This window comes from Pleurodeles waltl, unplaced genomic scaffold, assembly GCF_031143425.1.
Source record: "Pleurodeles waltl isolate 20211129_DDA unplaced genomic scaffold, aPleWal1.hap1.20221129 scaffold_39, whole genome shotgun sequence".
NCBI classification, from domain to species: domain Eukaryota; kingdom Metazoa; phylum Chordata; class Amphibia; order Caudata; family Salamandridae; genus Pleurodeles; species Pleurodeles waltl.
The window spans coordinates 3,031,251-3,049,726 of NW_027150097.1; the positions used below are offsets into that span (position 1 = coordinate 3,031,251).

General features: G+C 45.8%; 4 non-coding genes across 4 annotated transcripts; all 4 read left to right on the forward strand.

Moving 5' to 3' along the window:
• The first annotated feature begins 1,289 nt into the window (after positions 1 to 1,289).
• Positions 1,290 to 1,362, forward strand: TRNAT-UGU (transfer RNA threonine (anticodon UGU)). The gene has a single exon. It is a non-coding gene; the product is annotated as a tRNA-Thr (tRNA).
• A 1,761-nt stretch (positions 1,363 to 3,123) lies between these two features.
• TRNAT-UGU (transfer RNA threonine (anticodon UGU)) lies at positions 3,124 to 3,196 on the forward strand. The gene has a single exon. It is a non-coding gene; the product is annotated as a tRNA-Thr (tRNA).
• A 1,762-nt stretch (positions 3,197 to 4,958) lies between these two features.
• TRNAT-UGU (transfer RNA threonine (anticodon UGU)) lies at positions 4,959 to 5,031 on the forward strand. The gene has a single exon. It is a non-coding gene; the product is annotated as a tRNA-Thr (tRNA).
• A 1,763-nt stretch (positions 5,032 to 6,794) lies between these two features.
• Positions 6,795 to 6,867, forward strand: TRNAT-UGU (transfer RNA threonine (anticodon UGU)). Its single transcript has one exon. It is a non-coding gene; the product is annotated as a tRNA-Thr (tRNA).
• The last annotated feature ends 11,609 nt before the right edge of the window (positions 6,868 to 18,476 follow it).

An 18,476-nucleotide genomic window follows, 5' to 3' on the forward strand; every position in this document is an offset into this window, starting at 1 on the left:
GTAACAGCACACAGCACCTTGCTCTGCCATGCTTTACTTTGCGTCAGGTAGGTGTTCCACGGGTGGTACATGTTTTTCTCATACATCCACACATGGATTTTGATGTAAACCCATATTTACAAAAACATACAGTCATGGTTTTGTGCCACAATGTTGCGCCTACCCGAGGCTGGTGTAAGGCGAACAGATGTCTTTATTTCTCCATGTCACTGCCTCTTTGCATGCGGTGTGCTACAATTTGCAGCACAGATACAAAGAGTAAACAAGCACTTGCAATACAACATGTCTGGCATTTCTCCGAGATAGAGCTATTAGCAGTTGTAAACTCCCAACCAGACTTTTCTTGACTCATTAAATGTAAATAATGAGCGCGATCGCGCTGCTACAGTTCACTCATATTGAAACCTGTCGGCAAAAGTGCAATTATCTATGTAACCGGCAAAAGTTCAATTAATTATGTAACAGGGTTGATGTCATGCAATGAGCTCGACTTCTGTCAAATGAGATTGTGCTGTGAAAAAAAAGAGAAAAAGTAGTCCACAAACCAGATGGAAAACAGCGAGCCTCCTATGTTTTAAGTACTTGGTCGCTGCGCTCAAGGAGGGCTAACCACCGGAAAAGGCATGACGTATGCATGCCTTCCACTAACGAAAGCAAGCAGATTTTAACAGGGAAGCCCACGAACCAATAAAAGACACCAACGTGAAATGGACGGGGCTCCTAGCCCTTTTCTAACTACAACAGCGTCTCGCAAGCAATACGCATGCGCAAGCGCATTCTAGCGCAGGCTTGACTCTAAAAAATCTCCTATGATAGTTGGAGGAATATATCCCTTTATGCACATCAGCTCTCCTGCACATAAGGCAGATACCCTTGCACTCAAGGCAGCCCGAAGTGCACCTTTGCATAGACAAAGAGAAGAACTGCACCATTTCTGTGAAGATATGTCTCAGTTCTGCTCTCTTCGAGTGACGCACAAAGGAACTTTGCTCGCTGTGCTGCACTGCGTCCCTTCTTTCTAAATATTCCAATTAGTGATCAGTTTACCAAAAAAGTAGCAAATCTGCACCCATAGATGTACTCCTTGAAAGGATACAAATTTAATACCTTTATAAAATACACAATCACTGGCAATAGTAGCCTTGGAAAGCTATGCCAGATTCAGGTTTGAAGCTATGCCCATTTTCTTTCTCAGACTCACACAATCCTCTCTCCTGCTGATTCCATTGTAACTCAGGTACGCTCTGCTCCTTCATATAGTCCCCAGCACGACATCCTGACAAGCTCCTGGCTCCATAGCTCAGGGGTTAGAGCACTGGTCTTGTAAACCAGGGGTCGTGAGTTTAAATCTCACTGAGGCCTCACAAACATTTTGGATTTAACAACACTTTTTAGTTCATTGGGGAGCCTCACTACAAATATTCTTTTCAAGATAGAAAAACAAAGGCGACACAGGGCAAAGCACGCAAGAACGGGGGGCATTACACACAGTGTCAGTGGAATGACAAACACAAGACTCCTACAGGGTCATACAATTGACTTGTGTGAGTATGGGGGATGTTTAGAGTGTGACATCCCAAAATATCATTCTTGACTTGGTCGTTGGCTTTGGTGCCCCTTCAGCCACGTCCTTTCCAATGCACATGTCATTTTTTTAATATCATCCTGATTTCACTGTGAGATTTTAACTTGTTCTTTTTTTCGGGTCCGGAATTTAAGTGTACATTTAGGCCAATGTTTAAACAGATTTTTCATCGGGTTGCATCACTTTTTCGATGCAGCATTAACACAATTCGTTTTTTGGTATTTACAAAGCCATGCACATGTTAAGAAAAAGTAACAGCACACAGCACCTTGCTCTGCCATGCTTTACTTTGCGTCAGGTAGGTGTTCCACAGGTGGTACATGGTTTTCTTGTACATCCACACATGTATTTCGATGTAAACCCATGTTTACAAAAACATACAGTCATGGTTTTGTGCCACAATGGAGCGCCTCCCCGAGGCTGGTGTAAGGAGAACAGATGTCTTTATTTCTCCATGTTACTGCCTCTTTGCATGTGGTGTGCTGCAATTTGCAGAACAGATACAAAGAGTAAACAAGCACTTGCAATACAACTGGTCTGGCATTTCTCCGAGATAGAGCTATTAGCAGTTGTAAACTCCCAACCAGACTTTTCTTGACTCATTAAATGTAAATAATGAGCGCAATCGCGCTGCTACAGTTCACTCATATTGAAACCTATCGGCAAAAGTGCAATTATCTATGTAACCGGCAAAAGTTCAATTAATTAGGTAACAGGGTCGATGTCATGCAATGAGCTCGACTTCTGTCAAACGAGATCGTGCTGTGAAAAAAAGAGAAAAAGTAGTCCACAAACCAGATGGAAAACAGCGAGCCTCCTATGTTTTCAGTACTTGGTCGCTGCGCTCAAGGAGGGCTAACCACCGGAAAAGGCATGACGTATGCATGCCTTCCACTAACGAAAGCAAGCAGATTTTAACAGGGAAGCCCACGAACCAATGAAAGACACCAACGTGAAATGGACGGGGCTCCTAGCCCTTTTCTAACTACAACAGCGTCTCGCAAGCAATACGCATGCGCAAGCGCATTCTAGCGCAGGCTTGACTCTAAAAAAATCCTATGATAGTTGGAGGAAGATATCCCTTTATGCACATCAGCTCTCCTGAACATAAGGCAGATACCCTTGCACTCAAGGCAGCCCGAAGTGCACCTTTGCATAGACAAAGAGCAGAACTGCACCATTTCTGTGAAGATATGTCTCAGTTCTGCTGTCTTCGAGTGACGCACAAAGGAACTTTGCTCGCTGTGCTGCACTGCGTCTCTTCTTTCTAAATATTCCAATTAGTGATCAGTTTACCAAAAAAGTAGCAAATCTGCACCCATAGATGTACTCCTTGATAGGATACAAATTTACTACCTTTTTAAAATACACAAACACTGGCAATAGTAGCCTTGGAAAGCTATGCCAGATTCAGGTTTGAAGCTATGCCCCTTTTCTTTCTCAGACTCACACAATCCTCTCTCCTGCTGATTCCATTGTAACTCAGATCTGCTCTGCTCCTTCATATAGTCCCCAGCACAGCATCCTCACCAGCTCCTGGCCCCATAGCTCAGGGGTTAGAGCACTGGTCTTGTAAAGCAGAGGTCGTGAGTTCAAATCTCACTGGGGCCTCACAAACATTTTGGATTTAACAACACTTTTTAGTTCATTGGGGAGCCTCACTACAAATATTCTTTTCAAGATAGAAAAACAAAGGCGACACAGGGCAAAGCACGCAAGAACGGGGGGCATTACACACAGTGTCAGTGGAATGACAAACACAAGACTCCTACAGGGTCATACAATTGACTTGTGTGAGTATGGGGGATGTTTAGAGTGTGACATCCCAAAATATTATTCTTGACTTGGTCGTTGGCTTTGGTGCCCCTTCAGCCACGTCCTTTCCAATGCACATGTAATTTGTTTAATATCATCCTGATTTCACTGTGAGATTTTAACTTGTTCTTTTTTTCGGGTCCGGAATGTAAGTGTATATTTAGGCCCATGTTTAAACCGATTTTGCATCGGGTTGCATCACTTTTTCAATGCAGCATTAACACAATTCGTTTTTTGGTATTTACAAAGCCATGCACATGTTAAGAAAAGGTAACAGCACACAGCACCTTGCTCTGCCATGCTTTACTTTGCGTCAGGTAGGTGTTCCACAGGTGGTACATGGTTTTCTTGCACATCCACGCATGGATTTTTATGTAAACCCATGTTTACAAAAACATACAGTCATGGTTTTGTGCCACAATGGTGCGCCTCCCCGAGGCTGGTGTAAGGAGAACAGATGTCTTTATTTCTCCATGTTACTGCCTCTTTGCATGTGGTGTGCTGCAATTTGCAGAACAGATACAAAGAGTAAACAAGCACTTGCAATACAACTGGTCTGGCATTTCTCCGAGATAGAGCTATTAGCAGTTGTAAACTCCCAACTAGACTTTTCTTGACTCATTAAATGTAAATAATGAGCGCAATCGCGCTGCTACAGTTCACTCATATTGAAACCTATCGGCAAAAGTGCAATTATCTATGTAACCGGCAAAAGTTCAATTAATTATGTAACAGGGTCGATGTCATGCAATGAGCTCGACTTCTGTCAAACGAGATCGTGCTGTGAAAAAAAGAGAAAAAGTAGTCCACAAACCAGATGGAAAACAGCGAGCCTCCTTTGTTTTCAGTACTTGGTCGCTGCGCTCAAGGAGGGCTAACCACCGGAAAAGGCATGACGTATGCATGCCTTCCACTAACGAAAGCAAGCAGATTTTAACAGGGAAGCCCACGAACCAATAAAAGACACCAGTGTGAAATGGACGGGGCTCCTAGCCCTTTTCTAACTACAACAGCGTCTCGCAAGCAATACGCATGTGCAAGCGCATTCTAGCGCAGGCTTGACTCTAAAAAATATCCTATGATAGTTGGAGGAAGATATCCCTTTATGCACATCAGCTCTCCTGAACATAAGGCAGATACCCTTGCACTCAAGGCAGCCCGAAGTGCACCTTTGCATAGACAAAGAGCAGAACTGCACCATTTCTGTGAAGATATGTCTCAGTTCTGCTCTCTTCGAGTGACGCACAAAGGAACTTTGCTCGCTGTGCTGCACTGCGTCTCTTCTTTCTAAATATTCCAATTAGTGATCAGTTTACCAAAAAAGTAGCAAATCTGCACCCATAGATGTACTCCTTGAAAGGATACAAATTTACTACCTTTTTAAAATACACAAACACTGGCAATAGTAGCCTTGGAAAGCTATGCCAGATTCAGGTTTGAAGCTATGCCCCTTTTCTTTCTCAGACTCACACAATCCTCTCTCCTGCTGATTCCATTGTAACTCAGGTCTGCTCTGCTCCTTCATATAGTCCCCAGCACAGCATCCTGACAAGCTCCTGGCTCCATAGCTCAGGGTTTAGAGCACTGGTCTTGTAAACCAGAGGTCGTGAGTTCACATCTCACTGGGGCCTCACAAACATTTTGGATTTAACAACACTTTTTAGTTCATTGGGGAGCCTCACTACAAATATTCTTTTCAAGATAGAAAAACAAAGGCGACACAGGGCAAAGCACGCAAGAACGGGGGGCATTACACACAGTGTCAGTGGAATGACAAACACAAGACTCCTACAGGGTCATACAATTGACTTGTGTGAGTATGGGGGATGTTTAGAGTGTGACATCCCAAAATATCATTCTTGACTTGGTCGTTGGCTTTGGTGCCCCTTCAGCCACGTCCTTTCCAATGCACATGTAATTTGTTTAATATCATCCTGATTTCACTGTGAGATTTTAACTTGTTCTTTTTTTCGGGTCCGGAATGTAAGTGTATATTTAGGCCCATGTTTAAACCGATTTTGCATCGGGTTGCATCACTTTTTCAATGCAGCATTAACACAATTCGTTTTTTGGTATTTACAAAGCCATGCACATGTTAAGAAAAGGTAACAGCACACAGCACCTTGCTCTGCCATGCTTTACTTTGCGTCAGGTAGGTGTTCCACGGGTGGTACATGTTTTTCTCATACATCCACACATGGATTTTGATGTAAACCCATATTTACAAAAACATACAGTCATGGTTTTGTGCCACAATGTTGCGCCTACCCGAGGCTGGTGTTAGGCGAACAGATGTCTTTATTTCTCCATGTCACTGCCTCTTTGCATGCGGTGTGCTACAATTTGCAGCACAGATACAAAGAGTAAACAAGCACTTGCAATACAACATGTCTGGCATTTCTCCGAGATAGAGCTATTAGCAGTTGTAAACTCCCAACCAGACTTTTCTTGACTCATTAAATGTAAATAATGAGCGCGATCGCGCTGCTACAGTTCACTCATATTGAAACCTATCGGCAAAAGTGCAATTATCTATGTAACCGGCAAAAGTTCAATTAATTATGTAACAGGGTTGATGTCATGCAATGAGCTCGACTTCTGTCAAACGAGATTGTGCTGTGAAAAAAAAGAGAAAAAGTAGTCCACAAACCAGATGGAAAACAGCGAGCCTCCTATGTTTTCAGTACTTGGTCGCTGCGCTCAAGGAGCGCTAACCACCGGAAAAGGCATGACGTATGCATGCCTTCCACTAACGAAAGCAAGCAGACTTTAACAGGGAAGCCCACGAACCAACGAAAGACACCAACGTGAAATGGACGGGGCTCCTAGCCCTTTTCTAACTACAACAGCGTCTCGCAAGCAATACGCATGCGCAAGCGCATTCTAGCGCAGGATTGACTCTAAAAAATCTCCTATGATAGTTGGAGGAAGATATCCCTTTATGCACATCAGCTCTCCTGAACATAAGGCAGATACCCTTGCACTCAAGGCAGCCCGAAGTGCACCTTTGCATAGACAAAGAGCAGAACTGCACCATTTCTGTGAAGATATGTCTCAGTTCTGCTCTCTTAGAGTGACGCACAAAGGAACTTTGCTCGCTGTGCTGCACTGCGTCCCTTCTTTCTAAATATTCCAATTAGTGATCAGTTTACCAAAAAAGTAGCAAATCTGCACCCATAGATGTACTCCTTGAAAGGATACAAATTTACTACCTTTTTAAAATACACAAACACTGGCAATAGTAGCCTTGGAAAGCTATGCCAGATTCAGGTTTGAAGCTATGCCCCTTTTCTTTCTCAGACTCACACAATCCTCTCTCCTGCTGATTCCATTGTAACTCAGGTATGCTCTGCTCCTTCATATAGTCCCCAGCACGGCATCCTGACAAGCTCCAGGCTCCATAGCTCAGGGGTTAGAGAACTGGTCTTGTAAACCAGGGGTCGTGAGTTCAAATCTCACTGGGGCCTCACAAACATTTTGGATTTAACAACACTTTTTAGTTCATTGGGGAGCCTCACTACAAATATTCTTTTCAAGATAGAAAAACAAAGGCGACACAGGGCAAAGCACGCAAGAACGGGGGGCATTACACACAGTGTCAGTGGAATGACAAACACAAGACTCCTACAGGGTCATACAATTGACTTGTGTGAGTATGGGGGATGTTTAGAGTGTGACATCCCAAAATATCATTCTTGACTTGGTCGTTGGCTTTGGTGCCCCATCAGCCACGTCCTTTCCAATGCACATGTCATTTTTTTAATATCATCCTGATTTCACTGTGAGATTTTAACTTGTTCTTTTTTTCGGGTCCGGAATTTAAGTGTACATTTAGGCCCATGTTTAAACAGATTTTTCATCGGGTTGCATCACTTTTTCGATGCAGCATTAACACAATTAGTTTTTTGGTATTTACAAAGCCATGCACATGTTAAGAAAAAGTAACAGCACACAGCACCTTGCTCTGCCATGCTTTACTTTGCGTCAGGTAGGTGTTCCACAGGTGGTACATGGTTTTCTAGTACATCCACGCATGGATTTTGATGTAAACCCATGTTTACAAAAACATACAGTCATGGTTTTGTGCCACAATGGTGCGCCTCCCCGAGGCTGGTGTAAGGAGAACAGATGTCTTTATTTCTCCATGTTACTGCCTCTTTGCATGTGGTGTGCTGCAATTTGCAGAACAGATACAAAGAGTAAACAAGCACTTGCAATACAACTGGTCTGGCATTTCTCCGAGATAGAGCTATTAGCAGTTGTAAACTCCCAACCAGACTTTTCTTGACTCATTAAATGTAAATAATGAGCGCGATCGCGCTGCTACAGTTCACTCATATTGAAACCTATCGGCAAAAGTGCAATTATCTATGTAACCGGCAAAAGTGCAATTAATTATGTAACAGGGTCGATGTCATGCAATGAGCTCGACTTCTGTCAAACGAGATCGTGCTGTGAAAAAAAGAGAAAAAGTAGTCCACAAACCAGATGGAAAACAGCGAGCCTCCTATGTTTTCAGTACTTGGTCGCTGCGCTCAAGGAGGGCTAACCACCGGAAAAGGCATGACGTATGCATGCCTTCCACTAACGAAAGCAAGCAGATTTTAACAGGGAAGCCCACGAACCAATGAAAGACACCAACGTGAAATGGACGGGGCTCCTAGCCCTTTTCTTACTACAACAGCGTCTCGCAAGCAATACGCATGCGCAAGCGCATTCTAGCGCTGGCTTGACTCTAAAAAATCTCCTATGATAGTTGGAGGAAGATATCCCTTTATGCACATCAGCTCTCCTGAACATAAGGCAGATACCCTTGCACTCAAGGCAGCCCGAAGTGCACCTTTGCATAGACAAAGAGCAGAACTGCACCATTTCTGTGAAGATATGTCTCAGTTCTGCTCTCTTCGAGTGACGCACAAAGGAACTTTGCTCGCTGTGCTGCACTGCGTCCCTTCTTTCTAAATATTCCAATTAGTGATCAGTTTACCAAAAAAGTAGCAAATCTGCACTTATAGATGCATTCCTTGAATGGATACAAATTTACTACCTTTTTAAAATACACAAACAATGGCAATAGTGGCCTTGGAAAGCTACGCCAGATTCAGGTTTAGAGGCATACTACTGGCAATCAAACACCCCAAGGCTGGTGGGATGATTGCTTGCAAAAAGTCTACCACAGGCAATCCCTCGCAGTAGCCTTCCAAGCCAGTGTTTTCACCCACTGTGCCACTTTAGACAGAGGGCCTGGTTTATGATTTGGCAGATGGAATAAAGGAAGACAGGGTGGTGGAAGACTTTACTGCTTTTACTCCACCTGCCAAAGTTAGAGATGTTCAACAGCCCAGGGGAAATCTCTATACATTGGCAGGAACCACCGTCATGGCAGTTTCTGTCATTGTAGAAAAGATTTAAAAGATTTCTCCCCAAAACTTTTCCAAAGTTGTTTACTACTTTAAACACAGACGTTTTATGTTAAAAAAAACAAAAAACGAATGACTCCCATACCAGTTTTTCTCCTCAGTGTGGAGATCACTTATTTTTTGTACTGTCCCTCACTGCCTGGATATACCTGGTGATGATGTACAGTAAAAGAAAAATCTATCTGACCGTCCACTCTAAATAGGTTGGAGGGTCGGATGTGTTACTTCCGATGACACCTACTCCATCAGGCTGCTGAAGGACGTTTTACAGCATGGATACTCGCAAACGTTTTCCGAAGGGCCAAAAAGCTTGGTCCGTGGGGTGACTGAAGGCAGCATTGACGCCAGCAGGGTGGTGGTCAGAGGGGAGAGAGTTGGGGTCTGTAGGGAAAGCAAAACATGTACATCTAGTGTCTGAATTACACAATGTGAATCCAGAAAACCTGAGATAAATCCTGGCTTCCCCACTTGACCAAATTGTGTGATCCTAGGCTATTGTTCTATTTAACTTTCTCTCATTTTTCTTCATAATCAAATATAAGAGGACTCTGAAATACATGACTTCGGGATGTGTGTGTTTGATTTAATAAACTTTAAAGTTGTCTATATATATAATAGCAACAGAGGCCACCCAAAGGGTTCACATAACCTCTTAGGTCACTGTTGGGATTGTTGTCAGGGTGGTGGAAGCATGAATGTTTCTAAATACGTTTGAAAACTATCCCTTTAAAAATACTTCTCAATGCACTGACATTATGTGGTGCATAAAGGTGGAACAGTGCTACATGTTAATGAAATACACCTTTTGATTTCTGAAGATACTTTATCATATTTTTACACATTTGTTGCAAAATGTTTTTAAAACATATGGTGTTTGTTAGAAATGGGGTTTTTGGTTGGCAGTCAGGTTACCCTCTGTCCAAGCAAAAGCCCTCACTCTAGTCAGGGTAAGTCACACACTATCCAAGATTATCCTGTGCCCACCCTCTGGTAGCTTGGCACGAGCAGTCAGGCTTAACTCAGAAGGCAATGTGTAAAGTATTTGTGCAATAAATCATACAATACCACCCTATAACACCACAAAAATACACCACACAGTGTTTAGAAAAATATATAATATTTATCAGGATAATTGTAGGTCAAAAAGAAATAAAGTTGCAATAGAAAATTGTAGAAATATCACAGGGAGGTGATATAAAGTGTCTTAAGTCTTTAGAATATAAACAAAGTCTCTTTCAAGCACAAGTACCTGGTTGGGAGTGGAAAAATCTCCTCAGAGGGCCACAAGCGAAGAGGTGCGTGGAAAAAGGTGTGTGTGCGTCGATTTCTCCCCAGCACACACGGACTTGCGTCGTTATTTTCCACGCGGGGAAGTCGGCGTTGTTTTCCGGCGCGCAGATAGTCTCTTTCTGTGGATCGCGGGGATTACCAGATGTCCCGGGTCTGTGCGTGGATTTTCCTGCTTGTTCTCCGGCTGCGCGTCGGTCTGCGGGGCTGCGCGTCAAAATTACGATCTCACGGCAGGCGTCGCGTCGATTTCTCATCTAGACTTCAATCTGCGGGGCTGCGCGTTGAAATTACGATCTCACGGCAGGCGTGGCGTCGATTTCTCCTCTAGAGGTCGGGCGGCGTTGTCCTTGCGAGGCCGTGCGTCGGATCTTCGATCGTCCCAAGAGCGTTGCGTCGATCAGCATCGGAGTGCGGCGTTTTTCTCGCCGCGAAACAAGCTGTGCGTTGAAATTTTCGGCGCACGGAGCGTCCAAGTAAAAGAGGGAAGTCTTTTTGGTCCTGAGACTTCAAGGAACAGGAGGCAAGCTCTATCCAAGCCCTTGGAGAGCACCTTCACAGCCAGACAAGAGTTCAGCAAGGCAGCAGGGCAACAGCAAGGCAGCAGTCCTTTGTAGAAAGCAGGCAGGTGAGTCCTTTGAGCAGCCAGGCAGTTCTTCTTGGCAGGATGTAGGTTCTGGTTCAGGTTTCTTCTCCTGCAAGTGTCTGATGAGGTAGGGCAGAGGCCCTGTTTTATACCCAAATGTGCCTTTGAAGTGGGGGAGACTTCAAAGAGTGGCTAAGAAGTGCACCAGGTCCCCTTTCAGTTCAATCCTGTCTGCCAGGGTCCCAGTAGGGGGTGTGGCAGTCCTTTGTGTGAGAGCAGGCCCTCCACCCTCCCAGCCCAGAAAGACCCATTCAAAATGCAGATGTATGCAAGTGAGGCTGAGTACCCTGTGTTTGGGATGTGTCTGAGTGAATGCACAAGGAGCTGTCAACCAAGCCCAGCCAGACGTGGATTGTAAGGCACAGAAGGATTTAAGTGCAAAGAAATGCTCACTTTCTAAAAGTGGCCTTTCTAGAATAGTAATATTAAATCCGACTTCACCAGTCAGTAGGATTTTGTATTACCATTCTGGCCATACTAAATATGACCTTCCTGCTCCGTTCAGATCAGCAGCTGCCACTTCAACAGTGTATGAGGGCAGCCCCAATGTTAGCCTATGAAGGGAGCAGGCCTCACATTAGTGTAAAAACGAATTTAGGAGTTTTACACTACCAGGACATATAACTACACAGGTACATGTCCTGCCTTTTACCTACACAGCACCCTGCTCTAGGGGTTACCTAGGGCACACATTAAGGGTGACTTATATGAAGAAAAAGGGGAGTTCTAGGCTTGGCAAGTACTTTTAAATGCCAAGTCGAGGTGGCAGTGAAACTGCACACACAGGCCTTGCAATGGCAGGCCTGAGACAAGGAAAAGGGGCTACTTAAGTGGGTGGCACAACCAGTGCTGCTGGCCCACCAGTAGCATTTAATTTACCAGCCCTATGCACATAAAGTGCACCTTACTAGGGACTTATAAGTAAATTAATAGTCCAATCAGGTATGATTCAAGGTTACCATGTTTTAAGGGAGAGAGCATATGCACTTTAGCACTGGTTAGCAGTGGTAAAGCGCGCAGAGTCTAAAAACCAGCAAAAATGAGGTCAGAAAAAGAAAAGGAGGAAGGCAAAAAGTTTGGGGATGACCCTGTCAAAAAGCCAGGTCCAACATGACCCCCTCCCAGCCTAAAGCCAGGGTAGACTAATCAACACTCTGATGGACTTCCCTGCTTACGGCGATAGAACATGGACAATGGCCCAGTACTGCAGGGGCACTCGCCAGTTCTACGCCTTTCTGAACTCAGTGAGGCTTCTTTGTCTATACTCTCTGGGGCCACTGATCTGGCCCATGGGGAACCCTTCTCATCACCTGAGGACCTCATCTGTACAGCTCCTAACTTTAATTTGCTTACAGATGCATCCCAGTATGCAGACAGTATCACCATGGCCAACAAAGTGATGTGGCCCATTCCATTCCTTGGGTCTGACTTCTGTCCCCAACCCAGGGAAAACTCTGCCCACAAGGACAGAAACCAACAGATGCCACTGACAGCTGTCAGTGTTATGAGCCAGGCCCCTGACCATCCACTGCTAGGTGGAGACCCTGAGGGGGGCCGTTGGCTGAGCTTCTCCTCCAACTGGGGGGCTGGTAGGGAGCTCCCAAGGGATTCCGGTAGCATCCCAGAATGGGGGGTAGTAACCCCAGGGGTCTTGCACCCCTTCTCCACTCTCACCAGGCCAGGGGTGGGTCCCTGATACTGGTCCCTCAGCCCAGGGTCTGTACTCTGAGGCTGAACAGAGGACAGGGGTGAGTCCTTCCTCCCTGTGCCTCCCCATCGGGGCTTACATACCCTCCTCTGGGGAGTGGTACTGCCAGACATCTGAACTGTTAGGGCACCCTTGGGGGTTGGCCCTCTCAGCTCTCCTGACACTAAGGGAAACTCATTCCCCAGAATGCAGTCAATGGGCAGCTGGGGACTAACTATGACCCGCCTCTGGGTCACCTCCCCACCCCACTCTAGGGACACCCGGGCCATGGGGCGGAAGAAATCTTCCCCAATGGCTGGAGTCACTCTACACACCTGTCCGGTGTACTGCTCTGGTGACACTAGTCTCTCCACAATCATGGTAAGACTAGCCCCTGTGTCTCTCAGAGCGGTGACTGGGATCCCATTCACTCCCACCTGGTGGAAGTGACGACTCCCACCCTCAGGGATCACCAGTTTACCCTCTGAGTCCACCTCCCAACTAAAGGAGATGAAGGCATGGTCTACGACCTGCCCCTGGGGACTACATTCCCCTAAGGCCACATGGGCCACCCCTGTAGAGGTCCCAATATTGGGTGAGTTCTTTGGACAGACAGAGTCCCCCTTCCTGTGTCCTATCTGGGAACACTCAAAGCAGCGGGGTTGGGAATGGGATGCTTTGGGCCACTGCCCACCAGAACCCCCACCCTGTTTCTCAGATGAGGTATGGGAACCCTTTCTTTCCCCCTTACTCTGGGACTCGTCTGGGTCATTTCTAACCTCCCCCTCACTTTGTTGGGGGGAACCGGAACTACCCTTCTCGGGGTCACTCCCAGATACCTTTTTGGACACTCTGGTGCTTGCCCAGAGGTCCGCCTCCTCAGCAAGCTTCCTGGGATCAGTCAGCTTACTATCCACTAAGTGCTGGCGCAACTCTGTAAAAGTAGTATTAAGCATATGCTCTCTCAGAATCAAGTCATATAAACCTTTATAATCAGCTACTTTGTTGCCCCGCACCCATCCATTCAGTGCCTTACTGGAGAAGTCAAAGAAATCTACCCATGTTTGTGTGGTTTGTTTGGTGCTGTCCCTGAACCTCTGACGGTATCCCTCAGGGGTCAGCCCAAACTTGGCAAGTAAAGTGGCTTTCTGAAGTGGGTATGTGTTTTGATCAGGTTGATCCAATGTGAGGAGTGTATCCCTCCCCAATGGTGGTACATAACCCCACATAGCTACCCCCCATTGCCCTTCAGGAACCTCATGAGCCCTTAGTGCAACTTCATAAGCAGCTAACCATTTATCTATGTCATCTCCCACCACAAAACTGGGCACCACATTTTTGGGTATACGAACCTTCTTTTCTCCAGCAGGTCCTGTCAGTATGCTGCCACCATTATTGCTGGATTCAGACTGTCTTGCCTTGATCTCCAGCTCCTTGAGACTCAGTTCATAAGCCAACAATAGTTTCTTTTCAGCCAAAGCACTTTCAGCTTCCACCTGTTTGGCTGCTCTTTCAGCTTCCGCTTGTTTGGCTGTCCTTTCAGCTTCAATCTGTTGGGCTGCTCTTTCAGCCTCAGCTTGTTTGACTTCTCTCTCTGCCCTTCTCTCCTCCTGTTGAGCCTCAATTTTCAGTTTTGCCATTTGCAATTGGAACTCCCTTTCCTCTCTCCTTTCCTCTGCGGTCAGGCTTTGCCTAGAGACACTGCTCACTGGTCTGGAAGGGGGCACAATTGCAGTGGTATCACCATCCACAGATAGTGAAAATTCCTCTGAGGTGCCATTTTCTGGCTCCTCTTCCTCATCATCCTCTAAATGGGCTTCTGCCCAGGCCCTCAGCGCCACTTGAAAGTCCTCCTTTCTGGAGGCCCCTTGGGTGGGTACCCTCAATGCCCTGCAGAATCCTCTTAGTTGTTTGACAGTATATGCATCCAACTGGACTAGGTCAAAGTCTCCTGTCTGAGACCCAGTCAGAGACATGTTGAGTGAGGATTTAGTTTTTGAAAATTGTCAGGAAAAAATCAGGTTTTCAAAAAGAGATAAAAACCAAGTTGACCTTCAACTGTGGGTAGGTAGTGAAATACTTAGCTACTGTATGTCACTGCACAAATACAAGTCCTATCCCACCGCTGCCACCAATGTTAGAAATGGGGTTTTTGGTTGGCAGTCAGGTTACCCTCTGTCCAAGCAAAAGCCCTCACTCTAGTCAGGGTAAGTCACACACTATCCAAGATTATCCTGTGCCCACCCTCTGGTAGCTTGGCACGAGCAGTCAGGCTTAACTCAGAAGGCAATGTGTAACGTATTTGTGCAATAAATCATACAATACCACCCTATAACACCACAAAAATACACCACACAGTGTTTAGAAAAATATATCATATTTATCAGGATAATTGTAGGTCAAAAAGAAATAAAGTTGCAATAGAAAATTGTAGAAATATCACAGGGAGGTGATATAAAGTGTCTTAAGTCTTTAGAATATAAACAAAGTCTCTTTCAAGCACAAGTACCTGGTTGGGAGTGGAAAAATCTCCTCAGAGGGCCACAAGCGAAGAGGTGCGTGGAAAAAGGTGTGTGTGCGTCGATTTCTCCCCAGCACACACGGACTTGCGTCGTTATTTTCCACGCGGGGAAGTCGGCGTCGTTTTCCGGCGCGCAGACAGTCTCTTTCTGTGGATCGCGGGGATTACCAGATGTCCCGGGTCTGTGCGTGGATTTTCCTGCTTGTTCTCCGGCTGTGCGTCGGTCTGCGGGGCTGCGCGTCGAAATTACGATCTCACGGCAGGCGTTGCGTCGATTTCTCCTCTAGACTTCGATCTGCGGGGCTGCGCGTTGAAATTACGATCTCACGGCAAGCGTCGCGTCGATTTCTCCTCTAGAGGTCAGGCGGCGTTGTCCTTGCGAGGCCGTGCATCGGATCTTTGATCGTCCCAAGAGCGTCGCGTTGATCAGCGTCGGAGTGCGGCGTTTTTCTCACCGCGAAACAAGCTGTGCGTCGAAATTTTCGGCGCACGGAGCGTCCAAGTAAAAGAGGGAAGTCTTTTTGGTCCTGAGACTTCAAGGAACAGGAGGCAAGCTCTATCCAAGCCCTTGGAGAGCACTTTCACAGCCAGACAAGAGTTCAGCAAGGCAGCAGGGCAACAGCAAGGCAGCAGTCCTTTGTAGAAAGCAGGCAGGTGAGTCCTTTGAGCAGCCAGGCAGTTCTTCTTGGCAGGATGTAGGTTCTGGTTCAGGTTTCTTCTCCAGCAAGTGTCTGATGAGGTAGGGCAGAGGCCCTGTTTTATACCCAAATGTGCCTTTGAAGTGGGGGAGACTTCAAAGAGTGGCTAAGAAGTGCACCAGGTCCCCTTTCAGTTCAATCCTGTCTGCCAGGGTCCCAGTAGGGGGTGTGGCAGTCCTTTGTGTGAGAGCAGGCCCTCCACCCTCCCAGCCCAGAAAGACCCATTCAAAATGCAGATGTATGCAAGTGAGGCTGAGTACCCTGTGTTTGGGGTGTGTCTGAGTGAATGCACAAGGAGCTGTCAACCAAGCCCAGCCAGACATGGATTGTAAGGCACAGAAGGATTTAAGTGCAAAGAAATGCTCACTTTCTAAAAGTGGCCTTTCTAGAATAGTAATATTAAATCCGACTTCACCAGTCAGTAGGATTTTGTATTACCATTCTGGCCATACTAAATATGACCTTCCTGCTCCGTTCAGATCAGCAGCTGCCACTTCAACAGTATATGAGGGCAGCCCCAATGTTAGCCTATGAAGGGAGCAGGCCTCACTTTAGTGTAAAAACGAATTTAGGAGTTTTACACTACCAGGACATATAACTACACAGGTACATGTCCTGCCTTTTACCTACACAGCACCCTGCTCTAGGGGTTACCTAGGGCACACATTAAGGGTGACTTATATGAAGAAAAAGGGGAGTTCTAGGCTTGGCAAGTACTTTTAAATGCCAAGTCGAGGTGGCAGTGAAACTGCACACACAGGCCTTGCAATGGCAGGCCTGAGACAAGGAAAAGGGGCTACTTAAATGGGTGGCACAACCAGTGCTGCTGGCCCACCAGTAGCATTTAATGTACCAGCCCTATGCACATAAAGTGCACCTTACTAGGGACTTATAAGTAAATTAATAGTCCAATCAGGTATGATTCAAGGTTACCATGTTTTAAGGGAGAGAGCATATGCACTTTAGCACTGGTTAGCAGTGGTAAAGCGCGCAGAGTCTAAAAACCAGCAAAAATGAGGTCAGAAAAAGAAAAGGAGGAAGGCAAAAAGTTTGGGGATGACCCTGTCAAAAAGCCAGGTCCAACAGTGTTCCTAAACTTAAGCAGTGTAAGACTCCGTATTTACTTTCTTTAACTTCAATTAACATGTTATTGCTTTACTGTTTATCACACATATTTGTAATATGTGGACTGGTTCCAGTAAAGAGCAGCCCAGTACACCGATGCCCAGGGGCCTGCACCTAAAGGTCAGGAGGGCCGCATGTAGCCCCTGGCTGTACTTTGAGTATCATTGTTTTACACTGACAGAGTACATTTTTCAGCGTAAAACTTGCGGGTGTACCTTGAGTTTGGCAGACAGGGTACTCTGTCACCATTGCATTAGAGTACTCATCCGCCAGAGGTCCACTTATTGAAATCAGTACTGATCCTGTTACTCATAGGAACAGTCCATCCTGTTTTTTGGCCACCTTCCATATTCCCCCTGTCAGGTTTCTATTTGACAGAGGCACAGTCCCACTCAGGCTAAGTTAGTTACACTCACTAAATTAACCTGTGATCACCCTCTGGTAGCTTGGCACAGAGCAGTCAGGCTTAACTTAAGAGGCCAAGTATTTGTGCAACACTTAAATTACAGTAACACAGTGACATACACCACAAAAAGATTCAACACCAGGATGGTAAAATAGAGAATATTTATCTGATTAAAACAAGAACAAAACAACAAAAATCTAATAAGTTGATCAGAAGATATGCAATTTAAAAGATTTAGATGAAAATAGTGCATAGATGTGCAAAGCACCGATGGTGGTGATCTGGTCACGTTAGACGGGACAAAGCACAAGTTCATGCCAACCTTGTTGGAGCATGAGCCGGCCACAGGGACCCAGTTGAGCCAGCTTAACACAGTACCTTAAATGCTGGTGCACATTCTGCTCAGTTTTGCTTTGCGAGGCTTTGTGTCATGCAGGGTTGGTTCAGATGGCTTGGCAGCTGTGTGGCGAGGCTTTGCAGGGCTTCACATCACATGTTGTTGATTCTGTTGAAGCTGTGCTGCAAGGCTTTGCAGGGCTTTGCATTGCTTTGTGGCGGTTCTGATGATAACCACGGAAGGCAGAGGCCCACTTACAAGGGTCCAGGACTGGGGTGGCACCACTTGGAAGTAGAGAATCACAGATGGCAGATATCAGGTAAGTTGGAGCAGTCTTTGATGCCCATAAGACTGCAGAAGAACAGGGGGCAGGACAATAAGCCCTTGGAGATTTTTGGGCTCAAGGATGTAGAGAGCAAGACCAGTCCTTCTCACTGCAGGGCAGAAGTAGCAGGCAGTAGGCCAACACAGCAAAGCAAGCACAAAGTGGCAGCCCCTCCAACAGCACATCAAGCAGTAGGCCAACACAGCAATGCAGTTGCAGAGTGGCAGTCCCTCCTGGCAGCACAATAGTCCTTCTTCCTGGCAGAGTGTCCTTGGTTCCTATAGGGTTTGGGGTCTGTAGTGCTTTCCTCTTATCTAGTTTCTAAGCACATACATAAACCACTAGAAATGCACTTGTGAGGTCAAAGAAGACTTTTATTGTTGTTAATTCTTCCCCAACCACAATATTTATGAATGACGAATTAGTAGCTTTCAAGTCCGCGTTAATCAAACAAAATATATCAGTTTGCAATATACACAGCAGGTTATATTTATAAGATATTGAATGCAAAGCAAAACAAATACTTCACCGTGTGGGAACTATCTACAGCTTCATCTTTCTAAGGTCTGCAAGCTGATGACCCCTGTCAGCCGCGAGAAAGAGATTCATCTACCCACACGGGAT